The 23,589-nt window shown below is 38.8% G+C and overlaps 1 long non-coding RNA gene across 2 annotated transcripts in view; it reads left to right on the forward strand.

Moving 5' to 3' along the window:
- Nucleotides 1–22,687, forward strand: part of LOC111183310 (uncharacterized) — a 60,831-nt gene extending 38,144 nt beyond the window's left edge. For both annotated transcript variants that reach the window (XR_002646952.2, XR_016392753.1), the window contains one exon: nt 22,570–22,687. This is a non-coding gene — a long non-coding RNA (uncharacterized LOC111183310). The remainder of the gene's footprint in view (nt 1–22,569) is intronic.
- Nucleotides 22,688–23,589: the final 902 nt, after the last annotated feature.

Raw genomic sequence — 23,589 nt, forward strand, 5'->3', positions numbered from 1 at the left:
GCAACCACAATTTTGTTTTCTGTATCTGCGAGTCTGTTTCTGTTTTGTATACACATTCATTTGCATTATTTTTTAGATTTCATTTAGTATTTGTCTTTTTCTGTCTGACTTATTTCCATAAGCATAATATCCTCTAGGTCCATCTGTGTTGCTGCAAATGGCAAGGCTCAACAGTTTTTCCTCAGCATGTTTGAACATGAAGTGACCAAATATCAGCATGTATATTAGATTATTTAAATGCTGAGTATAAAATTGAGAACATATTTAATTTCCTTAAGTATATTCAGGGGCCCAAAGCAATTAGAGTTTTGCAGGGCTAACAGATCTCTCTCCTCTTTGATCCAAAAGAAACTGTTGTTTGAATATGTATTACTAGTAAATGCTAGCTAGGCCTCAGATGATTTATCATAAATGATCTAAAGATTCACCCTCCTGTTGTTGGGCATGAAATACTTCCCTTTGTAAGGGATGCTTTGATGTTATAATGGAATATCTTTTATCCATTCACAGAATCCCTATTATTTTCCAGTTTAGTGAAGCCCCTTAACACTGTGTCTTTTTCTCTCTGACTTCTAAGTCCTGTCATATCTTGAGGGAATCTCTAATTATGAGTAGTCTTGGTGGAGGCAGTGTCCACTTCCCAATGTGGAAATGCAAAAGGTTAGGTCCTTATCTTGATAATACTGCTTGGGCATGACCTATACTCAGCTGACTGGATGCTCCTGCCAGGTATTTAAAACCTTAAATTAGGAAATACGAGAAAGGACAGCTGGGTTCACCGGAGTGGCAGTGACATAGAGTGTCCAGTGGTGGCAGTATCCTGGCAGATTATTACTGCTAAAAATGATGGTTGTGCTTCCAGCTCCTTCGGTTTTAGAGATGTTTATTTTATGAGCCTGATCATTAAGTTTCCATCAATTGTGTGAGTCCTCAGTATGTTTCTAATAATTTTATTTTTGGTAAATAGAGCCAGAGTTAGTATCTGTGGTAGATAGAAATACCAACCTTGGTCCTTAACCTCTCTTTTTATTCAAGCTCCTTGCCATGCGACTTTGCAGTCCTCTCCATTAGAAATGGTGTGCATTTCCTCATGTCTTGACTTTGATACGGTGTCAGTTCTGAGTTAGACCTTAGCAGGTATCACATTTCTGCCTGCCTTCTTGGGCTTCTGCTACTGACATGAGAAAGCTTCTTTGGGTACCTTGTGCTCCTTTAGCCTGTGCCCCAGAATGAATGCATATTGGATAGACCTCAGCCCAACCTGCAGTGAGGAGCTAAGTTCAGCTGAACTTTAAAGCAGTACCACCTAGCCAAGCCCAGCCTGGATTAGCTGCCTATCAAAAGAAACACAGGTCCAGCTGAGATTAATAGAACCAAATATCTTATGTTAACCTGCAGCTCTCTGAGAAATACATGATTTTTGTTTTATGCCACTGAGATTTTGTGCTTGTATGTTTTGTAGCACACAACAGCTAACATACATATCTGCTATTTGCAATTGAAAGTTTTCTAATCAATGGAATACATGGATATTGATGGTATGAGGGAAGCATGTGTGTATGATCCTATCCTTAGCCCTGTGAGGTAGATCATGTCCAGCCTTAGCAATCATGTTTTCCTATTCTTTTTCCTGTTTTGGTTGAAATGAGCATATAACTTAGTTTTCACATTAATGAGATGTATGGGAAATCTTGTGTGTGTGTGTGTGTGTATGTGTGTGCGAGTGAGTTTTTTCCTTTCCTGGTAAAAGAGGATACGTTGGAAGAGAGGTTCTCTGTTCTTTTGTTCTTCTCTCTTTCTTCCTGGAGTTGAGGAAACTGTGTCCATCGAGGAACACCTGAGTATAGCAGAGAGGGAATGAACCTGAGTGCCTGATGCCAATGAGCTACTCAATTAACCAACTCTGGACTGTCTTACCTCTGAGTTTTGTATCATTCGAAAGAATACATTTTTTTTCTGTCAATGGATATATATATTTTTTAACATCTTTATTGGAGTATAATTGCTTTACATTGTTGTGTTAGTTTCTGCTGTATAACAAAGTGAATCAGCTACACGTAAAGAATACATTTTTATTTTTAAGCTGATTGGGTTTTTTTTTTTTACTTGTTAAAAGTGTCTTAACTGATGTGGATGTGGTGTGTATGGAGTATGAGGAGGACTGAATGTGGTAAAAGTTTGGGTAAAAAGAAGAAAATAGTTCAAGTCACCCTTTATGAAACTGTAGGTACACAGCAGCAAGTGTTAAGTGGGTACAGGTGGAAAGCAGCCCACATCTACCTGGTGTTTCCTCTGTACCTTCTGCTGTGGCTTTATTTGCTCTGTATGCATCCCAAATGATGGGAGACATACCTTAATTGCTGACTCTTTTTTGCAGAGTCCATATCTAGAAGACTCTGACCCATAAAACACTTACCCTACCTTTCACTTTTGGAAGGAAGTTTGGCAGGTCAAATTGGCTCTATATCTCATGTGAAATCAGGTGGTGTATTGTTTGAACATAATTTTTACTCAATCCTGATGTCCAGGCTGTATCCCACACCAATTAGATCAGAATCTCTGGGGATGGGAACCAAGTGTGAGTGTTTTTAAAGCTTCCCAAATAAATTCCAGTATGCAGTCACAGTTGAGAACTCACTCTTCCAACTTTTGTCCTCCTACGAGTGAAGCAAACCCCAAGTCAAATGTGTAGACAAGGGGAAAGAAGGCACAGGAAAGAAAAGACTATGGAGGTATTCATTATCTATTGCTACGTAACAAATTACTCCCTAATTTAACAGCTTAGAGCAACAACCTTTCTTATTCTCATTTCTGTGGATTAGGAGTCTGGGAACAACTTAGCTGGTTGTCGTGGCTAAGGGCCTCATGCAGCTGCAGTCAAGCTATTGGCCAAGGCGGCAGTCATCTGAAAGCTTGAATGGAGCTGGTGAATCTTCTTTTAAGATGCCTAGCTCCATGGCTGTTGATAGGAGGCCTCCGCTCTTTGCTAGCTGTTGGCAGGAGGTATTAGCAACTTGCCAAGAGCTTTTCTCTCTAGAGCTGTTTAAGTGTCCTTGAAACATGGCAGCTGGCTTCCCCCAAGCAAGTAATTCAAGAGAGAGCAAAGTGGAAGCTCTGAGGTCTCCATGATCTGAGCTTCAAAGTCATACACCATCATTTCCACAATATCCTATTGGTTATACAGGTCAGCCCTATTCAATGTGAGATGGGACTACAAAGGTCTGGAGTCTGGAATCATTGGGTCTATCTAGGCTACTACACTGGGAAAAAAATAAATAAATATTTGTCTTTATTTTAAGGGTGGATGTCTGTTAAACTGAATAATATGAACCCAAGCTTATGGCTTCCTTGAAGACCCTTTGTCAGAATCAAAATGCTCTAGAGCAGCCCTACCAATTTCTCAAACACCAGGTGGCTGGGCAGAGCCTTTGGGTTATCTTAAAGGACATTATTCAAAGTCACAATGCTCTTTACCGAAGTCCAACTCTCCCGTTACTTGAACTAATTTTGTCCAGATTCAGATCGGCTGAGACTAGTAGCTGGTGCTTAGCAGCAAATAAATAAGATGTGAACTTCACTAGCACTGATTCCTCTGAAAATGATACTACTTAATGATAACTACCAATTGCATATAGCTACAAAAGAGACCTCTGACATTAAGAAGCATGACTGAATGATTTGAAATTGAGTCTTCTCCCTCACCTTTTGGATGTGGAATAACAAGGGTCTTCAGAGCAGTCTTCTTTATAATCCCTTACCAACAGAGTTACTTACTCTATCCCAACCAGATGCCACCTATATACTGATATTGCCAAATATGCGTTTCTAGCCCAGATTTCTCCTACCAAGTGCCAGACTTGCATAGGCAACTGCCTGTTTGACATCTCCTCTTGGGTGACTAATGGGAATCCCAATTTTATTTGTCCAAAACCAAATTATGTTTTTAAATTAAAAAATGTCCTGCTTTATTGAGATATAGTTGACATTAACATTGTGTAAGTTTAAGGTGTACAGTGTGATGATTTGATATACATATATATTGTGCTATATTTACCACAATAAGGTTAGTTAACACATCCTTCATCTCCCATAATTACCATTTTGTTTTTGTTGTATGGTGAGAACATTAAAGCTCTATTCTCATAGCAACTTTCAAGTATATAATACAATATTGTTAAATGTAGTCACTATGCTGTAATTAGATCCTCAGAACTTATTAATCTTATATTGAAAATTTATACCCTTTGACCAACATCTCCCTGTTTTCCCCATCCCTCAGCCCTGGCAACCACCATTCTCTCTCTGTTACCCTGAGTTTAATGTTTTTAAAGTTTACATATAAGTGATATCATACAGTATTTATCTTCCTCTGTGTGACTTATTTCACTTAGCGTAATACCCTCAGAATTCATTCATGTTGTCACAATGGGAGGATTTCCTTCTTTTTTATGGCCGAATAATATTCCATTATTTATCTATACACCACATTTCCTTTATCTATTCATCCATCAACAGACACTTAAGTCATTTCCATGTCTTGGCTACTGTGAATAATGCTACAATGAACATGGGACTGCAGATATCTCTTTGAGATGGTGATTTCATCTCCTTTGGATATATGCCTAGAAGTGGAAATGCTGTATTGTATGATAGTTCTATTTTTAATTCCATACTGTAAAATCTTTCTTTCTCTACATTTGTTCCTCTATTTTCTTCTCTTTCTTAGTATCTGCAATTCCATTCCATTCCATTCTTCTAGTTGATCATGTAAAAAATCTGGAGTCATCCTTACCTCTCTTTCTCTCATACCCCACATGCAACAATCTATCCACAACCTTCTTCTTTCTCCTTTCAAATTATTCCTCGAATCAAACTATTTCTCACTACCTCCACCACTACTATGCTGGTTCACCTCATCTATTGCTTAGAAGTGCAATAGCATTTTAATGCATCTCTCTGCTCTAACCCTGCCCTTATAACCTCTTTTCCATAGAGCATTAAAAATGAGAGACAGGTGTTGTCAGTTCTCTTTTCAAAACTTTAAGATGGTTTCATATTTTAAAAATTCTTGCTCTGGTCTACAGTTCCTAACATCTTCTACCATCTCCCCTTACACTACTCCACTCTACTCCACTCCATTCCACTCTACTCCATCACACTGGCCTCCTTGCTATTCCTTGCACATCAAGCACACTCATTTGTCCCTCAGGGCCTTTACACTACCTCTTCCCATGTCTGTAATTTTCTCCCCCATGTATCTGTTCAGTGTGCTTTCTTCCTCCTTTTAGAGCTCAGCTTAAGTATCTTTCTAAATAGGAGGCTGTTCCTTATCTTCATACGTAAAGAGTATTTTTTTCAACCTCATCTATCCCTTTACAATGCTCTAATGAAAAATAGACTCATCCTAGGAAACATACCCAAAAATACAAGCATAGTGATAAGTCAGAAAGATTTATTTGACAGCAGGTGGTGTCTGTAAGATATATCAGGAAGTACAATCAATTCTTTCCACAATTATACTGGAAGCAAAATTTGTTTTCATGTTATTGGGAGAAAACCAGTTAGCCTAGGGTTACTGGTCTGGAAGGACAAGTCAGTCAGCAAACATGGTAAGCCAAGCACCAAACTACTTCCATCAACAGGGGCATGATAGTACAAAACGTGGATGTGTAAAGCATATTTGCTCATGGAAATAAGGGGCTGGCATCACTACCCTTGTTACTGAATCAAACTTGGGTCCACTTGCCTGTGCACAGTAAAGCCAATCTGCTGACACAGGGTTGTGGTGAAGGAAAGTGCTGCATTTAATGCAGGGCGCCAAGCAAGGAGTCCAGGCAGCTAGTGCTTGAAACACCTGAACTCCCTGAAGGCTTTCAAGGAAAGGTTTTTAAAGACAGGGTGAAGAAGGGGGTCAGCTTGTGGACATTATTCTGACTCGTTGTTGGTGAGGTAATTGGGAGTCAACATCATGAACATTCTGGTTCCAACCAGTCCGTGGTCTACGTGCTTGTGGGCAACCATACAGTTAACTTCTTCCACCTGGTGGGGGTTTCAGTATCTGCAAAACAGCTCAAAGGACCTGGCTTAGAATATTATCTAGAGCCCTTAGGGAGGAATTAAAAGTCCTTGACTTTAATGGCTAAACTATTATTTTTTTGTCTTTCTTGACTGTTTTCCTTCCTTTCTGCATTTTCTCACTTCTCTGATTAAATTTATTCTTTGACTAAAGTTTTTGTACAGACAAAAGGCAGGTGGAGGACATGGTGAAGAGTCCTATTATGGGAGAGTCCCATAGGGTCTTTCTCGGTTACACCCTAAGGGAGGTAGTCCCAGAGAACAAGGATAAAGTCAAAGAAGGGACAAGGAAGGGAGGGGCTTTGGTTTTATATAAATTTATAAAACTAAGTGTGCCTTTTTGAGGATGTCTTAGGCTGTTGCAAATCTACTTCCTTGTTGTTTTGCCTTCTCTACCAGCTGGTAGAGCTTCGAAGCTAATTCTTAGACTAGGAGATGGTGGAGTTTGCTCCCTTTTTAAGTTGGTGAGTTGAACTGGGCTGCTGTGGTTATGATATGCTGTGAGCTACTGGTTTCTACCTCAGCAACGATACAGGTTGTGTCTATACAAACAAACAAGTTTTAGAGGTCAGTATCCAAAGAAATTAAGTAAAATAATTTAAAATTTGAACTGATTTGACATTTTTGGTCTGATGTATCCATCAATCCTATAAAGAGTTCACTTGTTTATGTGTATACAATCACAATTTCAGGTACTGTTATTTTCCCATGATCCTGCTCTATCAGTGATTTCAAGAACCAAGGTAAATGGGGAGAGAGAAGAATGAAGAATGGACTTTTAAAAAATTTTTGGCATACTGTAATGTGACTAGGGACAACTTTATTTTGTAATGATCCATTAGCCCTCTCTTCCTTTTTTTTTTTTTTTGCAGTTATTTTAATAGAGAAGATAGACTGGGCAATCTGTGGCTCATTCTTTTTTTTTTCTTTTTTTAATGTTTTTCTTGGAAAAGAAATTAGCCTGAAACATGTACATGAAATTGTTTTATTTTTATCTCACTATTTCTGTTATTTTCATTGCATCAGTAATGCAGAAAGCATTGTCAGTTTTTCTTTCTTGTTTTCTCTCTTGTCTCCCTTTTTTTGCTTTAAAAAGAGGTAGAAATTTAAGAAAATAAAGAGGTAAATGAGTTAACCTATAAGCATGTAAAGAAAGTGGACATTTAAGTGGAAAAATACAAAGTTCAACCTTAACTGTATTTTAACCTTATATTGCTAAAATGCACTAGTCTATTCTTAAGCCTGAAAGATTAGCAAGCTAATAGAATGGTAATGATTTTATTTTTGGATTATGATTTTAGCATTAGAGTTTTTTTAACATCTCTATTGGAGTATAATTGCTTTAAAATGGTGTGTTAGTTTCTGCTTTATAACAAATTGAATCAGGTATATATACACATATGTTCCCATATCTCTTCCCTCTTGCATCTCCCTCCCTCCAACCCTCCCTATCCCACCCCTCTAGGTGGTCACAAAGCACCAAGCTGATCTCCCTGTGCTATGCGGCTGCTTCCCACTAGCTATCTATTTTACTCTTGGTAGTGTATATATGTCCATGCCACTCTCTCACTTTGTCCCAGCTTACCCTTCCCCCTCCCCATATCCTCAAGTCCATTCTCTAGTAGGTCTGTGTCTTTATTCCTGTCTTACCCCTAGGTTCTTCATGACATTTTTTTTTTCTTAGATTCCATATATATGTGTTAGCATAGGGCATTTGTCTTTCTCTTTCTGACTTCACTCTGTATGACAGACTCTAGGTCCATCCACCTCACTACAAATAACTCAGTTTCATTTCTTTTTATGGCTGAGTAATATTCCATTGTATATATGTGCCACATCTTCTTCATCCATTCATCCAATGATGGACACTTAGGTTGCTTCCATCTCCTGGCTATTGTAAATAGAGCTGCAATGAACATTGTGGTACATGACTCTTTTTGAATTATGGTTTTCTCAGGGTATATGCCCAGTAGTGGGATTGCTGGGTCATATGGTAGTTCTATTTGTAGTTTTTTAAGGAACCTCCATACTGTTCTCCATAGTGGCTGTACCAATTCACATTGCCACCAGCAGTGCAAGAGTGTTCCCTTTTCTCCACATCCTCTCCAGCATTTATTGTTTCTAGATTTTTTGATGAGCCATTCTGACTGGTGTGAGATGATATCTCGTTGTAGTTTTGATTTGCATTTCTCTGATGATTAATGATGTTGAGCATCCTTTCATGTGTTTGTTGGCAAACTGTATATCTTCTTTGGAGAAATGTCTGTTTAGGTCTTCAGCCCATTTTTGGATTGGGTTGTTTGTTTTTTTGTTATTGAGCTGCACGAGCTGCTTGTAAATTTTGGAGATTAATCCTTTGTCAGTTGCTTCAATTGCAAATATTTTCTCCCATTCTGAGGGTTGTCTTTTCATCTTGTTTATGGTTTCCTTTGCTGTGCAAAAGGTTTTAAGTTTCCTTAGGTCCCATTTTTAAATTTTTGTTTTTATTTCTATTTCTCTAGGAGGTGGGTCAAAAAGGATCTTGCTGTGATTTATGTCATAGAGTTTTCTATCTCTGTTTTCCTCTAAAAGTTTGATAGTTTCTGGCCTTACATTTAGGTCTTTAATCCATTTTGAGCTTATTTTTGTGTATGGTGTTAGGGAATGTTCTAATCTCATACTTTTACAGGTACCTGTCCAGTTTTCCCAGCAGCACTTATTGAAGAGGCTGTCCTTTCTCCACTGTACATTCCTGCCTCCTTTATCAAAGATAAGGTGACCATATGTGCATGGGTTTATGTCTGGGCTTTCTTTCCTGTTCCATTAATCTATATTTCTGTTTTTGTGCCAGTACCATACTGTCTTGATTACTGTAGCTTTGTAGTATAGTTTGAAGTCAGGGAGCCTGATTCCTCCAGCTCCATTTTCGTTCTCAAGATTGCTTTGGCTATTCAGGGTCTTTTGTGTTTCCATACAAATTGTGAAATTTTTTGTTCCAGTTCTGTGAAAAATGCCAGTGGTAGTTTGATAGGGATTGCATTGAATCTGTAGATTGCTTTGGGTAGTAGAGTTGTTTTCACAATGTTGATTCTTCAAGTCCAAGAACATGGTATATCTCTCCATCTATTTGTATCATCTTTAATTTCTTTCATCAGTGTCTTATAATTTTCTGCATACAGGTCTTTTGTCTCCTTAGGTAGGTTTATTCCTAGATACTTTATTCTTTTTGTTGCATTGGTAAATGGGAGTGTTTTCTTAATTTCACTTTCAGATTTTTCATCATTAGTGTATAGGAATGCCAGAGATTTCTGTGCATTAATTTTGTATCCTGCTACTTTACCAAATTCATTGATTAGCTCTAGTAGCTTTCTGGTAGCATCTTTAGGATTCTCTATGTATAGTATCAAGTCATGTGTAAACAGTGACATCTTTATTTCTTCTTTTCTGATTTGGATTCCTTTCATTTCCTTGTCTTCTCTGATTGCTGTGGCTAAAACTTCCAAAACTATGTTGAATAAGAGTGGTGAGAGTGGGCAACCTTGTCTTGTTCCTGATCTTAGTGGAAGTGGTTTCACTTTTTCACCATTGAGGACGATGTTGGCTGTGGGTTTGTCATATATGGCCTTTATTATGTTGAGGAAAGTTCCCTCTATGCCTACTTTCTGCAGGGTTGTTATCATAAATGGGTGTTGAATTTTGTCGAAAGCTTTCTCTGCATCTATTGAGATGATCATATGGTTTTTCTCCTTCAGTTTGTTAATATGGTGTACCACGTTGATTGATTTGTGTATATTGAAGAATCCTTGCATTCCTGGAAAAAACTCCACTTGATCATGTTGTATGATCCTTTTAATATGCTGTTGGATTCTGTTTGCTAGTATTTTGTTGAGGATTTTTGCATCTATATTCATCAATGATATTGGCCTGTAGTTTTCTTTCCTTGTGACATCCTTGTTTGGGTTTGGTATCAGGGTGATGGTGGCCTCATAGATGAGTTTGGGAGTGTTCCTCCCTCTGCTATATTTTGGAAGAGTTTGAGAAGGATAGGTGTTAGCTCTTCTCTAAATGTTTGATAGAATTTGCCTGTGAAGCCGTCTGGTCCTGGGCTTTTGTTTGTTGGAATATTTTTAATCACAGTTTCAATTTCAGTGCTTGTGATTGGTCTGTTCATATTTTCTATGTCTTCCTGAATCAGTCTTGGCATGTTGTGCATTTCTAAGAATTTGTCCATTTCTTCCAGGTTGTCCATTTTATTGGTATACAGTTGCTTGTAGTAATCTCTCATGATCTTTTGTATTTCTACAGTATGACTTGTTACTTCTTCTTTTTCATTTCTAATTCTATTGATTTGAGTCTTCTCACTTTTTTTCTTGATGAGTCTGGCCAGTGGTTTATCAACTTTATTTATCTTCTCAAAGTACCAGCTTTTAGTTTTATTGATCTTTGCTATCATTTCCTTCATTTCTTTTTCATTTATTTCTGATCTGATCTTTATGATTTCTTTCCTTCTGCTAATTTTGGGGTTTTTTTGTTCTTCTTTCTCTAGTTGCTTTAAGTGCAAGGTTAGGTTGTTTATTTGAGATGTTTCCTGTTTCTTAAGGTAGGATTGTATTGCTATTGTATTGCTAAACTTCCCTCTTAGAACTGCTTTTGCTGCATCCCATAGGTTTTGGGTCATCGTGTCTCCATTGTCATTTGTTTCTAGGTATTTTTTGATTTCCTCTTTGATTTCTTCAGTGATCACGTCGTTATTAAGTAGTGTATTGTTTAGCCTCCATGTGTTTGTATTTTTTACAGATCTTTTCCTGTAGTTGATATCTAGTCGCATAGCGTTGTGGTCGGAAAAGATACTTGATACAATTTCAATTTTCTTAAATTTACCAAGACTTGATTTGTGACCCAAGATATGATCTATCCTGGAGAATGTTCCATGAGCACTTGAGAAAAATGTGTATTCTGTTGTTTGTGGATGGAATGTCCTATAAATATCAATTAAGTCCATCTTGTTTAATGTATCATTTAGAGCTTGTGTTTCCTTATTTATTTTCATTTTGGATGATCTGTCCATTGGTGAAAGTGGGGTGTTAAAGTCCCCTACTATGAATGTGTTATTGTGGATTTCCCCTTTTATGGCTGTTAGTATTTGCCTTATGTATTGAGGTGCTCCTATGTTGAGTGCATAAATATTTACAATTGTTATATCTTCTTCGTGGATCGATCCCTTGATCATTATGTAGTGTCCTTCTTTGTCTCTTCTAATAGTCTTTATTTTAAAGTCTGTTTGGTCTGATATGAGAATTGCTACTCCAGCTTTCTTTTGATTTACATTTGCATGCAATATCTTTTTCCATCCCCTCACTTTCAGTCTGTGTGTGTCCCTAGGTCTGAAGTGGGTCTCTTGTAGACAGCATATATATGGGTCTTGTTTTTGTATCCATTCAGCTAGTCTGTGTCTTTTGGTGGGATCATTTAATCCATTTACATTTAAGGTAATTATAGATATGTATGTTCCTATTCCCATCTTCTTAATTGTTTTGGGTTTGTTATTGTAGGTCTTTTCCTTCTCTTGTGTTCCTTGCCTAGAGAAGTTCCTTTAGCATTTGTTGTAAAGCTGGTTTGGTGGTGCTGAACTCTCTCAGCTTTTGCTTGTCTGTAAAGGTTTTAATTTCTCCATCAAATCTGAATGAGTTCCTTGATAGGTAGAGTAATCTTGGTTGTAGGTTTTTCTCCTTCATCACTTTAAATATGTCCTGCCAGTCCCTTCTGGCTTGCAGAGTTTCTGCTGCTGTTAACCTTATGGGGATTCCCTTGTGTGTTATTTGTTGTTTTCCCTTTGCTGCTTTTAATATGTTTTCTTTGTATTTAATTTTTGATAGTTTGATTAATATGTGTCTTGGCCTGTTTCTCCTTGGATTTATCCTGTATGGGACTCTCTGAGCTTCCTGGACTTGATTAACTATTTCCTTTCCCATATTAGGTAAGTTTTCAACTATAATCTCTTCAAATATTTTCTCAGTCCCTTTCTTTTTCTCTTCTTCTTCTGGGACCCCTATCATTCGAATGTTGGTGCGTTTAATGTTGTCCCAGAGGTCTCTGAGACTGTCCTCAGTTCTTTTCATTCTTTTTTCTTTATTCTGCTCTGCAGTAGTTATTTCCACTGTTTTATGTTCCAGGTCACTTATCTGTTCTTCTGCCTCAGTTATTCTACTATTGATCCCTTCTAGAGTATTTTTACTTTCACTTATTGTGTTGTTCATCGTTGCTTGTTTCCTCTTTAGTTCTTCTAGGTCCTTGTTAAATGTTTCTTTCATTTTCTCTGTTCTATTTCCAAGATTTTGGATCATCTTTACTATCATTATTCTGAATTCTTTTTCAGGTAGACTGCCTATTTCCTCTTTATTTGTTAGATCTGGTGGGTTTTTACCTTGCTCCTTCATCTGCTGTGTGTTTTTCTGTCTTCTCATTTTGCTTATCTTACTGTGTTTGGGGTCTCCTTTTTGCAGGCTGCTGGTTCGTAGTTCCCGTTGTTTTTTGTTTCTGTCCCCAGTGGCTAAAGTTGGTTCAGTGGGTTGTGTAGGTTTCCTGGTGGAGGGCACTAGTGCCTGTGTTCTGGTGGATGCGGCTGGATCTTGTCTTTCTGGTGGGCAGGTCCACGTCTGGTGGTGTGTTTTTGGGTGTCAGTGGACTTATTATGATTTTAGGCAGCCTCTCTGCTAATGGGTGGGCTTGTGTTCCTGTCTTGCTAGTTGTTTGGCATAGGGTGTCCAGCACTGTAGCTTGCTGGTCGTTGAGTGAAGCTGCGTGTTGGTGTTGAGATGGAGATCTCTGGGAGATTTTCGCCGTTTGATATTATGTGGAGCTGGGAGGTCTCTTGTGGATCAGTGTCCTGAAGTTGGCTCTCCCCCTTCAGAGGCACAGCACTGATCCTGGCTGGAGCACCAAGAGCCTTTCATCCACACGGCTCAGAATAAAAGGGAGAAAAAGTACAAAGAAAGAAAGAAAGAGGATAAAATAAAATAAAGTAAGATAAAATAAAGTTATTAAAATAAAAATAATTATTAAGAAAAAAAAATTTTTTTAAGTAAAAAAAACCCAAAAAGCGGACGGACAGAACCCTAGGATAAATGGAGAAAGCAAAGCTATACAGACAGAATCTCGCACAGAAGCATAACCATACACACTCACAAGAAGAGGAAAAGGGGAAAAAATAATATATCTTGTTCTCAAAGTCCACCTCCTCAATTTGGGATGATTCCTTGTCGACTCAGGTATTCCACAGATGCAGGGTACATCAAGTTGATTGTGGAGATTTAATCCGCTGCTCCTGAGGCTGCTGGGGGAAATTTCCCTTTCTCTTCTTTGTTCACACAGCTCCCGGGGTTCAGCTTTGGGTTTAGACCCGCCTCTGTGTGTAGGTCACCTGAGGGCGTCTGTTCTTCACTCAGAGAGGATGCGGTTAAACGAGCAGCTGATTCAGGGGCTCTGGCTCACTCAGGCCGGGGGGGAGGGAGGGGTACGGATGCGGGGCGAGCCTGCGGTGGCAGAGGCCAACGTGGTGTTGCACCAGCCTGAGGCATGCTGTGTGTTCTCCCTGGGAAGTTGTCCCTGGATCACGGGACCCTGGCAGTGGCGGGCTGCCCAGGCTCCCGGGAGGGGAGGTGTGGATAGTGACCTGTGCTCGCACACAGGCTTCTTGGTGGCGGCAGCAGCGGCTTTAGCGTCTCATGCCCGACTCTGGGGTCCGCGCTGATATCCGCGGCTCGCGCCCGCCTCTGGGGCTCCTTTAAGCAGTGCTCTTAATCTCCTCTCCTCGCGCACCAGGAAACAAAGAGGGAAGAAAAAGTCTCTTGGCTCTTTGGCAGGTCCAGACTTTTCCCCGGACTCCCTCCCGGCCAGCCATGGCGCACTAACCCCCTGCAGGCTGTGTTCACGCCACCAGTCCTCTCCCTGCGCTCCGACAGAAGCCGGATCGTCAGCTCCGAGCCCCGCCCGCCCCGGCGGTTGAGCAGACAAGCCTCTCGGGCGGAGGAGTGCCGGTCGGCCCTGATCCTCTATGCGGGAATCTCTCCGCTTTGCCCCTGTTGCTGTGCTCTCCTCCGAGGCGCCGAAGCTTTCCCCCTCCGCCACCCGCAGTCCCCGCGAAGGGGCTTCCTAGTGTGTGGAAACCTTTCCTCCTTCACAGCTCCCTCCCACTGCTGCAGGTCCCGTCCCTATCCTTTTGTCTCTGTTTATTCTTTTTTCTTTTGCCCTACCCAGGTACGTGGGGGGTTTCTTGCCTTTTGGGAGGTCTGAGGTCTTCTGCCAGCGTTCAGTAGGTGTTCTGTAGGAGTTGTTCCACGTGTAGATGTATTTCTGGTGTATCTTTGGGGAGGAAGGCGATCTCCGCGTCTTACTCTTCCGCCATCTTCCCCCTCTCCCGCCTTCTGTGTTGTTTTTAAATCTAGGACGAGAGTAACAAAATAAAGAAAAATTGTGACTGATATTGGATTCATATCAAGTATGCTCATATTCAGACTTCAAATGATATGAAATGCAAATTTCATGGCAATTAAGATTAGGATATTCAGAAAACAACATATCCTGAGATTATTATCCTTCACATTTTAATACTTAGACGTGTAATACATTTTGAGTATATAATCATGACATTGCCAGGTTTTTATGCATAAAAGGAAAAACTTCATCTGTTATTTATAACTACAAATACCTAATAATCTTTTTTGTGCCTTCCCCTAGTAAAAGAAATATCCATTCCTTTGACTTGGTGATCAGTGTTTGATGATTTACCATTTCTTTGTCCTTTTTGAGCAAATACTATACTTTCCATAGAAAGAGCTGGGATAAATTATGAGAAGCAGGATGACATGTCAAGCAACAAATAAGGAAAGTAAGTTAGGGTTTTCAAGGGTCTGTCTTCAGTGTGGGAGTGGGTTATCCTTCGGTCTCTGGGAAACACATTCTAATCTTTAGCTGGAATTGTGGCATGTTTCCTCTTGGTAACTAGAGTGAGGCAGGCTTTAAATTAGATAGCAGAGTACTTTCAGGATGGGGGCCTCGTGCTATGCATAGGGAGTTGGTTTTTTTCTCTGCTTTGGCCCTTTGTGGATGAGTTAGGCTGGAGTGTGCTCCTTAATTCTCCATTCTATAAACAGAATGCACTCACTCATATACAGAGCTTTGTTAAAGCTAAAAACACTTTCAAGAACTTATTGAAATGATTACGTGAAACTTTAAAGTATTATCCTTTACCTTAAGTCTGGCTCGTTACCAGTGTCCACCTATTTTGGAAAAGAACAATGTTTTAAAGACTAGAACCATGAAAAGAATTGGCTCCAAAAACAAGTTACAGTCTTTCTTGCTCCAAAAATATTGGGAATTCTTGGCAAACTGGGTCCATGAGTGAAAGCTGCCGATAGGAAGAGAAGTTTGAAACAGCCCACCCAATAAGTCAGAATGATGGTCAAACAGGAATGACATTTAAACAGCCCACCCAATAAGTCAGAAATTAACCCCGGATCAACAAATTACAAATTAAGTGATTTCTGCCCTAAATTAGGACTAACTGGACTCAAAAGTCATTTATATCAATTCATATCCACCCCATCCCCCCACCTCCCCTCTCAGCTACAGCTCAGGGCTGTAAGCCGAGCCCTTGGATGATACTGGTGTATGATAACTGAATCAAATTGCTTTTGTGACACTTTAGGAATCAGTAAATCTGTGTGAAAACTGGTACAGGCACTAGCTAGGCTACATCAGGGAAAATCACTTAATTATTATGAGCCTTATTTCATCTATAAAATAGGGAACTCTCTGTCACAGAACTGTTGTAAGATTGAGTTTAATATACAAAACATTTAATACTCTGAGTGACCTCTAGCAAGAATTAAAAACTGGTAGGTATTACTGTCGTCATAGTGGTTAATACCTATGTCATCCTAAATATTAACTGAGTTAATATTGGCTACACTTGTACATTTCAGGACATTTTATTTCTAAAAATGATTCATTACTCTTATTTTTCTTGTCTCTCTTGTTTTCTTTCAACACTTTCCTTAAAACCTCTGCCTACATTGCTTGTTTTTTTTCTGATTCTTTTACTCATTGCTTAGTCAATTATGCCCAGTATTGATAGTGAAGACAAAAGTTTAAGTTTAAAAGTTTATATATGCTGTGCTGTGTCCCCCTGTTTTCACAAAATGATGGTAAATGGGCAGATGGTTGACTGTGAGGCCCTTGGTGGTTGTAAGAAGGGAGATGTCAGTCGTTCTTAACTCTGCTGCACGGGAAGATAGCCTGTCTGGGCTCCACCCTTGAAGATTCTGAGTTAGTGGACCAGGTAGATACTGTGTTTAGTGGGTTTTAACAGCTCTCCAGGTGCCTTTAATATGTCACCAAGATTGAGACTCACTGGGCTGTTGGGAGGGAAACTTGGGTTTCTGCAGAATAGCTCTTAGCAAAGCATAAATCTCTGAATCTCTGTATGTTTTAAAGGGCAGTAGGGAGTAAGCACTTGGGAGTAAGTCCTATTAATTTTTTTATGTTGCTTTAGTCCAACCCCCACCGGGGATTTCAAATTCAATTGTGACTTTTAAGGAAAGTCCCTTTTTTACTATTTACATTATGGTTCCTAAGTGAAAGGCTCCTACCTCAAATGTGAGAGCTAACTGGACTCGTTCTCACGTTATTGAGCTTGTGGCCCAAATTTAGACAACCAGTAAAAATGGACCCTAGTCAGTGTGGAACCCAGTGGTGGTTTGTCATCCTTTTGCTGTCTTGCTAATGCTACCTAAACTAAATTATTTTAGAAGTACATGCTGTTGCATTTCTTTCACTCTTTGGTTAGCGAGTTTTCCCTCAAGCACAGGTGAGATCACCTTTAGTGACGGATAAATCCACAGATGAAGAGAACGTGTGATTTCCCCAAACCTTCCCATCGGTCCTATGTTGGTCCTTCTCTGCCTCTACATCTTGTTCACGCTGTGGCTGTATGAGAGGGGCCCTTCTTCCAGGACAAACTTGAAGTCTACCTCCTCCATAAACCCTTCTTCCCTCTGACTAATGCAGCCTTTGTGACCCCATCCTCCTGCGCATTCCTGTGTTCACTTACCCCGCGATCTACAGCTACTGTGGGCGATTGCTTATACTTTTTTGTGTGTCTGCATCTGTCTTCACTGCAAACTTTAAACTGTTTCAAGCTTAGGAACATGAAGCCTGATGACTTCAGGAATAAGGTCCTGTATTTCAGTAAGTACTCAATAAATGTGTGACGGTGGTGGTGAAGTAGAAATCACATTTGAGAGAGAAGGGAGGATGTGGGCTGGATTTATTAGGGAAGATCACAGAGAAGGTAGACCTTGAACAGGGATTCAGGATTGGATGGAATTTCGATTGTTGGAGGAGAGAGCCTTCTACAAAATGTTATTTTTGGTCAGATTTGAATAATCTGTGTAAAACAGACACATATGTACCTGTGGAACCCTCTGAATTCCTAGACCTTCTTAATACCTTCAGAATCTGTCCTAAAATATATATAATATATAAAAAATATATTAAATTTTTGCATATTTCAGGTATTACACATATTATATATTAAATATATAATATATAAAAAATTTACACATTTCAGGTATTTTATATGTATATATATATATGTGTGTGTATATATATATATATGTATATATATATATATATATATATATATATATATATATAATTTCCAGTCTCCACGATGAGGGCAAAACATACATCATTGAGCCTTACTACTAAATGCAAGCAAGGGAATACATTCACTTTTCTTATTTGTACACTCTCAACTGGAGGGAATTCTAAAGGTTGTTCACTATCACTTTTCCATAATGTGATTGGGGAAGAAGAAGTACTAGTATTATCTTATAACCTTATCATTTGCTCTTTCAAAATGTATAGCCCAAGCCCCTCACCCACGTGCATTTTGAACTAGCTGTCAGAAACATTGTATTGGAATTGAGAGCTCCAGTGATCTTATTCACTTAAAACGTCTGTTCAGTATTGCATGTGAAATAAGAACCTTTTAAATGTAACTGTGTATCACAGATTTGTGATGGGGGCCTTGTCATCACTCCCCAGCTCTGACAGTTACGTTAGATGAGTTATTGGAATAGGATGTTCAAGAGGAGGGATGACAAAATCAGCCAGTAACCAGTTTTCAATTATTATGACATTGATGTCTGACAGTGACAAGGTCACAAAACCATTTTCTTGTGTCCATTGGGTTTGGGGCACTAGATTTTTCTGTCCAGCAAGACATTTATTTATTCAAAATTTAAAGCTTAATTGCAGGTTGAGTGCTTTTTAAGTAGGCCCAACTTTTTTCCCCCTTTAAGGATCACTCAGTTTTCTTTACAACATATATGACCTTGAATCAGGTCTTCCTCTTAAATCTTTCTGTGCTTTTATATTCAGCATTAGCTGACTCCTCAGTAAATTCAGAGTGGCCAGTTACTTTTCATAATGAAGCTCATGTAAATTGGAGTAGAGCAGAGGTTTTATTAATGAAACTGATCTGTTATTAAAGCTGCTTCGATCATCCTTTCTGAGTAGCGAGATAAAAGTCTAATAATATAATGTCCCTTGTCAACAGGCTTGATGATGAAAATGAAGCTTGGAAAATTTACACATGTCATTTTTTTTTTGAGCAAGGCAGAGCAGTTTATTTCAACTCCTATTCCAGTGTTTTATAATCTTTTGTAGAAAATCACGATCTTCTGTAGGTGTATCAGTCTGACCTAATGAAAATTTTATTCATGTGCAACATGAAACTGAATGGTGGTGTTTTTCAGAGCCCATGAGGAGTGGATTTTCTAGGATTTTCTTACACTGTCGTATTTTCTCTTTTTTCCCATGGATATACTCATGGATGTCATGCCATAAATTTGGATTTTTAGTGGGCAAAACTTGGGCAATGTGTTTACTGTCCAGCTCACTTTTTAAAAATCAAATGGCAAGATTATTATTACTTTATTTTCATTTTTAAAAATTGAAGTATAGTTGATTTACAATGTTGTATTAGTTTCTTGTGTACAGCCAAGTGATTCAGTTATACATATATATATATTATTTTTCATATTTTTTCATTATTGTTTATTACAAGATATTGAATATAGTTCCCTGTGCTATACAGTAGAACCTTGTTGTTTATCTATGTTATATATAGTATTGTGTATATGTTAATCCCAAACTCCTAATTTATCCCTCCCCCTCCTCCTTTCCCCTTTTGTAACCATAAGTTTGTTTTCTATGTGAGTTTGTTTCTGTTTGTAAATAAGTTCATTTGTGTCATTTTTTAGATTCCATATATAAGTGATATCATATGGTATTTGTCTTTCTCTGACTTACTTTGCTTAGTATGATAATCTCTAGGTCCATCCATGTTGCTGCAAATGGTATTATTTCATTCTTTTGTATGGATGAGTGATATTCCATTGTGTATATCTATATCTAGATATAGATATATGTAGATATATATATATATCAAATGGTAAAATTACTAATGGTGGTTTCACAGGCGCTAGGATAGAAATGAGGTGGTACAGTTAGGAGGTCAAGTGGGGGCCTTCTAAGTCCTCAACCTATACTAGCTACTTGCTCTGCCTATTTTAGAATCACCGATTTGCAGGATATGGATCTCAAAGCCCCCATCAGTGACCTTATTAATTTATATGTTTGCTGTGAATTATTTCTATATGTTTTACTGTGTCTCTATTTAAAATAATTTAAAAATTTAAAGCATATTTTGGGAAATATGAAAGAAGCAGATGGACTTAAAACGTGTTCAGGGATGAATCAACATTTGAAAAATGACATTGCACAGTGCACTGGTAGATAGAGAGAAGTTGAGGATAATTAGAATAAAGCCCAAAGGTGTTTCTGGACTTTGCAGATGAAGGTTATATATCAGGCCCTGGAAAGAGGCGTGATAATGACAGCTGCAGAGCAGAGGAGGAGGCCAGGCTGACACTGGTCATTGGTTAGAGAGGAAGGCGGTTGAAGAGCATATGGTGCCCCATGGTATACCAGCTATGAATCTTTTCATTTGCAAGGGAGAGAAAGTCAGTTTCTTTTTAAAATATAAAAAAGAGGGAATTTATTAACTTACAAACTGGCTTAATTAAAAAAAAAAAACTGGCTTACATAATTAAAAATCCAGAGAAGTCGTGAATCCAGGTGCACAAGTAGTTATGTCAGAAATCTTTCTCCACCTCTTGTTCTGCTTTCCTGTATTGGTTTCCTCTTCAGGTACCCCCCCAGCCCCGCCACCAAGAAATGTCTAAGCTATATCCTTCCTGTTTAGCAACCCAAATGGAAAGAGAGTACCTTTTCTAAGGATTCCCACCAGTCCCTGGCCTGATTCTTGTGAATTCAACTTGATTCATTATTCCTTTGTGAACTAAGCACCGTAGTCAGGAGATAAAATGATCTGACTTCTCCGGCCGGAACGTGCCCATTTTTGGTGCTTAGGGTAGAGTCAGCTCCACGAACCCAGACCACAAGGACTGAGGGTGTGGGGAAGGGAATTTCCCCAAAAGAAAACAAAAGAATGGGCTATGAAGAAGATAGGCGAACAAAGCAAAACTGAAAAGCAAACAAAGAGGTCCACTGCATATGGTTACAAACAATATCACGATGGAGAATGGTCCTTGGGGAGTGAGAGCTTCAGGAAAAAAAGAAAACAGGCATTGATGTCATTAGAGGAGAATCTGATGAACATTATTCAAGAAATTATAATGCTAATACTCAGTTATGGTTATTAAGAAAATGAATAGCTAAATCAAAGAACATATTTTCATGCAGCTTTCCCAAATAACCAGAAAAACATGGAGGAAGATTGATCAAACTAAAGGATTTTTTCAAAGTTTTCTGGGGGAAACTTTTAGGTCCAAATTATTCATTATCAGCAAGAGTGGGTGTTTTTGTGAAAACAGAAAACCTCCTTGCAAAACAACATTCGTTTTTCAGTCTCTACGTCATATATGTGCCAATTAGTAAAATTGCAATGCAGGCACAAGCGGCTACATTTTGCTAAAAAAGTACTGCATGCTTGTCTAGAATAACTTAATTTGTCTGGGAGAGAAAAATGTATTGTTACCAAATCCCTTAAGGTGAACTATAGACACAAATTTGTCACTGTTACAGGGACTGGGTTAACATTTCTAAGTTAAATATTGTTTGTGAAATTAATCTAGTTTTCTTTAATTATTTTCTAATGTTTTAAAAAATGAAAATTGTGCCAAGATATAGGAGGTATATACGGCACGGCTTTTGGATTTTTGATAGTCTTTGTTTAATTTTAGAAATAATTTTCCTGAAAATTTGATATGCATATCAGAAAACTCAATGCAACACAATGCAGTTCAGACATTATTTATTGAAGATAGATGCTGCAGAGGATAAAGCAAATAGGACCTTTCCTACTTTCAAGCAATTGAAATTTAGCACAGAAAATATTTCTGTATTTTAAAATCAGGAGTATAATACATAATACATTATTATATTAAATAGTTATTATACAAAATAATATAATACATAACAGTAGTACATGATTATAATGCATAGTACATGATTGTAATACATACTAGAGAACAAGTCTATAAGAGTTGTGTAAGTCAAATATTCAGAAGAGGAGGACATTTGGCTGGGGAAAGAAAAGAGGGAAGAGTTTTTGAAGGAAGTGCACTTGCCATGTGTCAGATAGGATTATTTGGCAAAGGTTTTTCTATTAGAGTAAATAATGTAGAGGCAAGGCATGCATTATAGTATGAGAATAGGATGACAATAATGAAGAGAAGAGGCGAGAGACGAGGCTGGAGAGGAAGACTGAAACCCACAGGAGAATATATACAGTGATTCGCCATCTGGATTTTCTGTGTGGCAACAGACTTAGACCTGGGGTTTGTGGGAGAAGGTAGTAAAAAGATGCCTGAACTCGTGAGCATGGTGGAACGGGAGACAGTTGATGCCACCACTATAAAGGCAGGTCAAGAGGAATGGCCAGTTACTGTGAGAGGATGAAGATATGATAAATTTGGGATGAGTTAATTTTGAGTGGCAGGGGATATCCAAGCAGTTAGGGCTGTAACTGAAGAGTAAAGTTTAGGTTAGAAAAAGCCTTTTGCATTATTCTGTCTGGAAGTGATAGTTGAAGGCTTAAGAAGAATGGATATAAAATTATACAATGGGAGAAAATCTGGGGATAGAGACTGGAAGACTTGGAAGAAAGAAGAGTGAGAGGTGGTCTGTAGATCAGTGGAGGTCAGTTTTTCTGCACTCCGTCTCTGACCCTGTGACCAATCCCTTCTACCGGTGTTTTTGTCACAGTTTACTACCTTTCTCTCCCATCAGTTTGTTGGCTTCAGTTTGTCTTAGAATAAGCAGAGTAGAGTTTCCTTATTTAATGCAATCTTGTATCAGAATCAGGTTTTTAGTCTGGCGCTCAGATTGCTGGTAACTTGATTTATTTTTTGCCTTGCATTTCAGGATTTTCATCTACTTTGCCTCAGATACATGCTTCTTCTGAACTTGTGATCTGAGGTGTCAGAGTCCATGCAGCAAACCCATGGCAAGTTCAAAGTGGTAAGTAAAAAAGCAGCTTAACAAAGGGGCAATTTGCAATGGTGTCAGTAGGCTTAAGGGAACTGACAAAGAATGGTGAAGCATTGTTTGGTGAAGCATGCTACACCTGCACCTGAATGGACAAAAGGAGGTGGTAGCTATGAAAAGGTGGGGAGAGTTGCAGTCAGGGGAGGGAGTCCATGTGATAGGAGTTGCCACCTTGGGGACAAGAACATAGCCACAGCCAAGCATCACCAGGGAGGGATGCAGGGGGGTAAATTCCCTTACCTCTCCCTTCTCCCACCCTCCATCTCCTACCAGTGCCAAACATTAGCAAACCAATGTGGAAGCCAGAGGGCAAGGGGCCCAGGTGGTACCATCTGTAGAGTTCAGCTTGCTGGGAAAAAAGGCAGGGTAGAGTGGGTGGAGAGTATGCCTAGAAGGGCAGAAGGGGATACCCATCATGCTTGACTTCCTGGCTTCCTCTTCTCTTTTCTCCTCCTGACTTCTCATAAGAAGATGTTGCTTTACTCTTGCTTGTGCTACTTAGAAAGTGGCTTCTTGCTTCTTATGATCTCTAATAGATGAGAATGGGCGTTTCAAAGGCACTACAGACTTGTCAGAAGCTTCTCCCTTTTCATTTTCCTTCTCCCTCTTAAGCTGTGGAGTGTTAAGAGAATTTAAAGGGAAAAAAGCAGAAGTCCAAAAGATAGGAAGAGGTGCATAGAATATCAATCTTCTTTCTATGTCTGTGCACAAAAAGCTGATTCTAAACATGACTAAGGCTATTTACAGTTTGACTATTACATATGATTAAGAATTGGCTTCAGAGTTCTGTATTTTAGCTCAGTTTGATCAGAGGAAATTTATCTTTTAAAGCCACCTGTAAATACCTTCCTTGTTGTGGGCACTCCTGGCTGCCTACCCAACATCATTCCCATCCTT

This window comes from Delphinapterus leucas, chromosome 3 (assembly GCF_059928025.1).
Source record: "Delphinapterus leucas isolate spDelLeu-1000000601 "Yukka" chromosome 3, BTC_Dleu_Yukka2, whole genome shotgun sequence".
Classification (NCBI taxonomy): domain Eukaryota; kingdom Metazoa; phylum Chordata; class Mammalia; order Artiodactyla; family Monodontidae; genus Delphinapterus; species Delphinapterus leucas.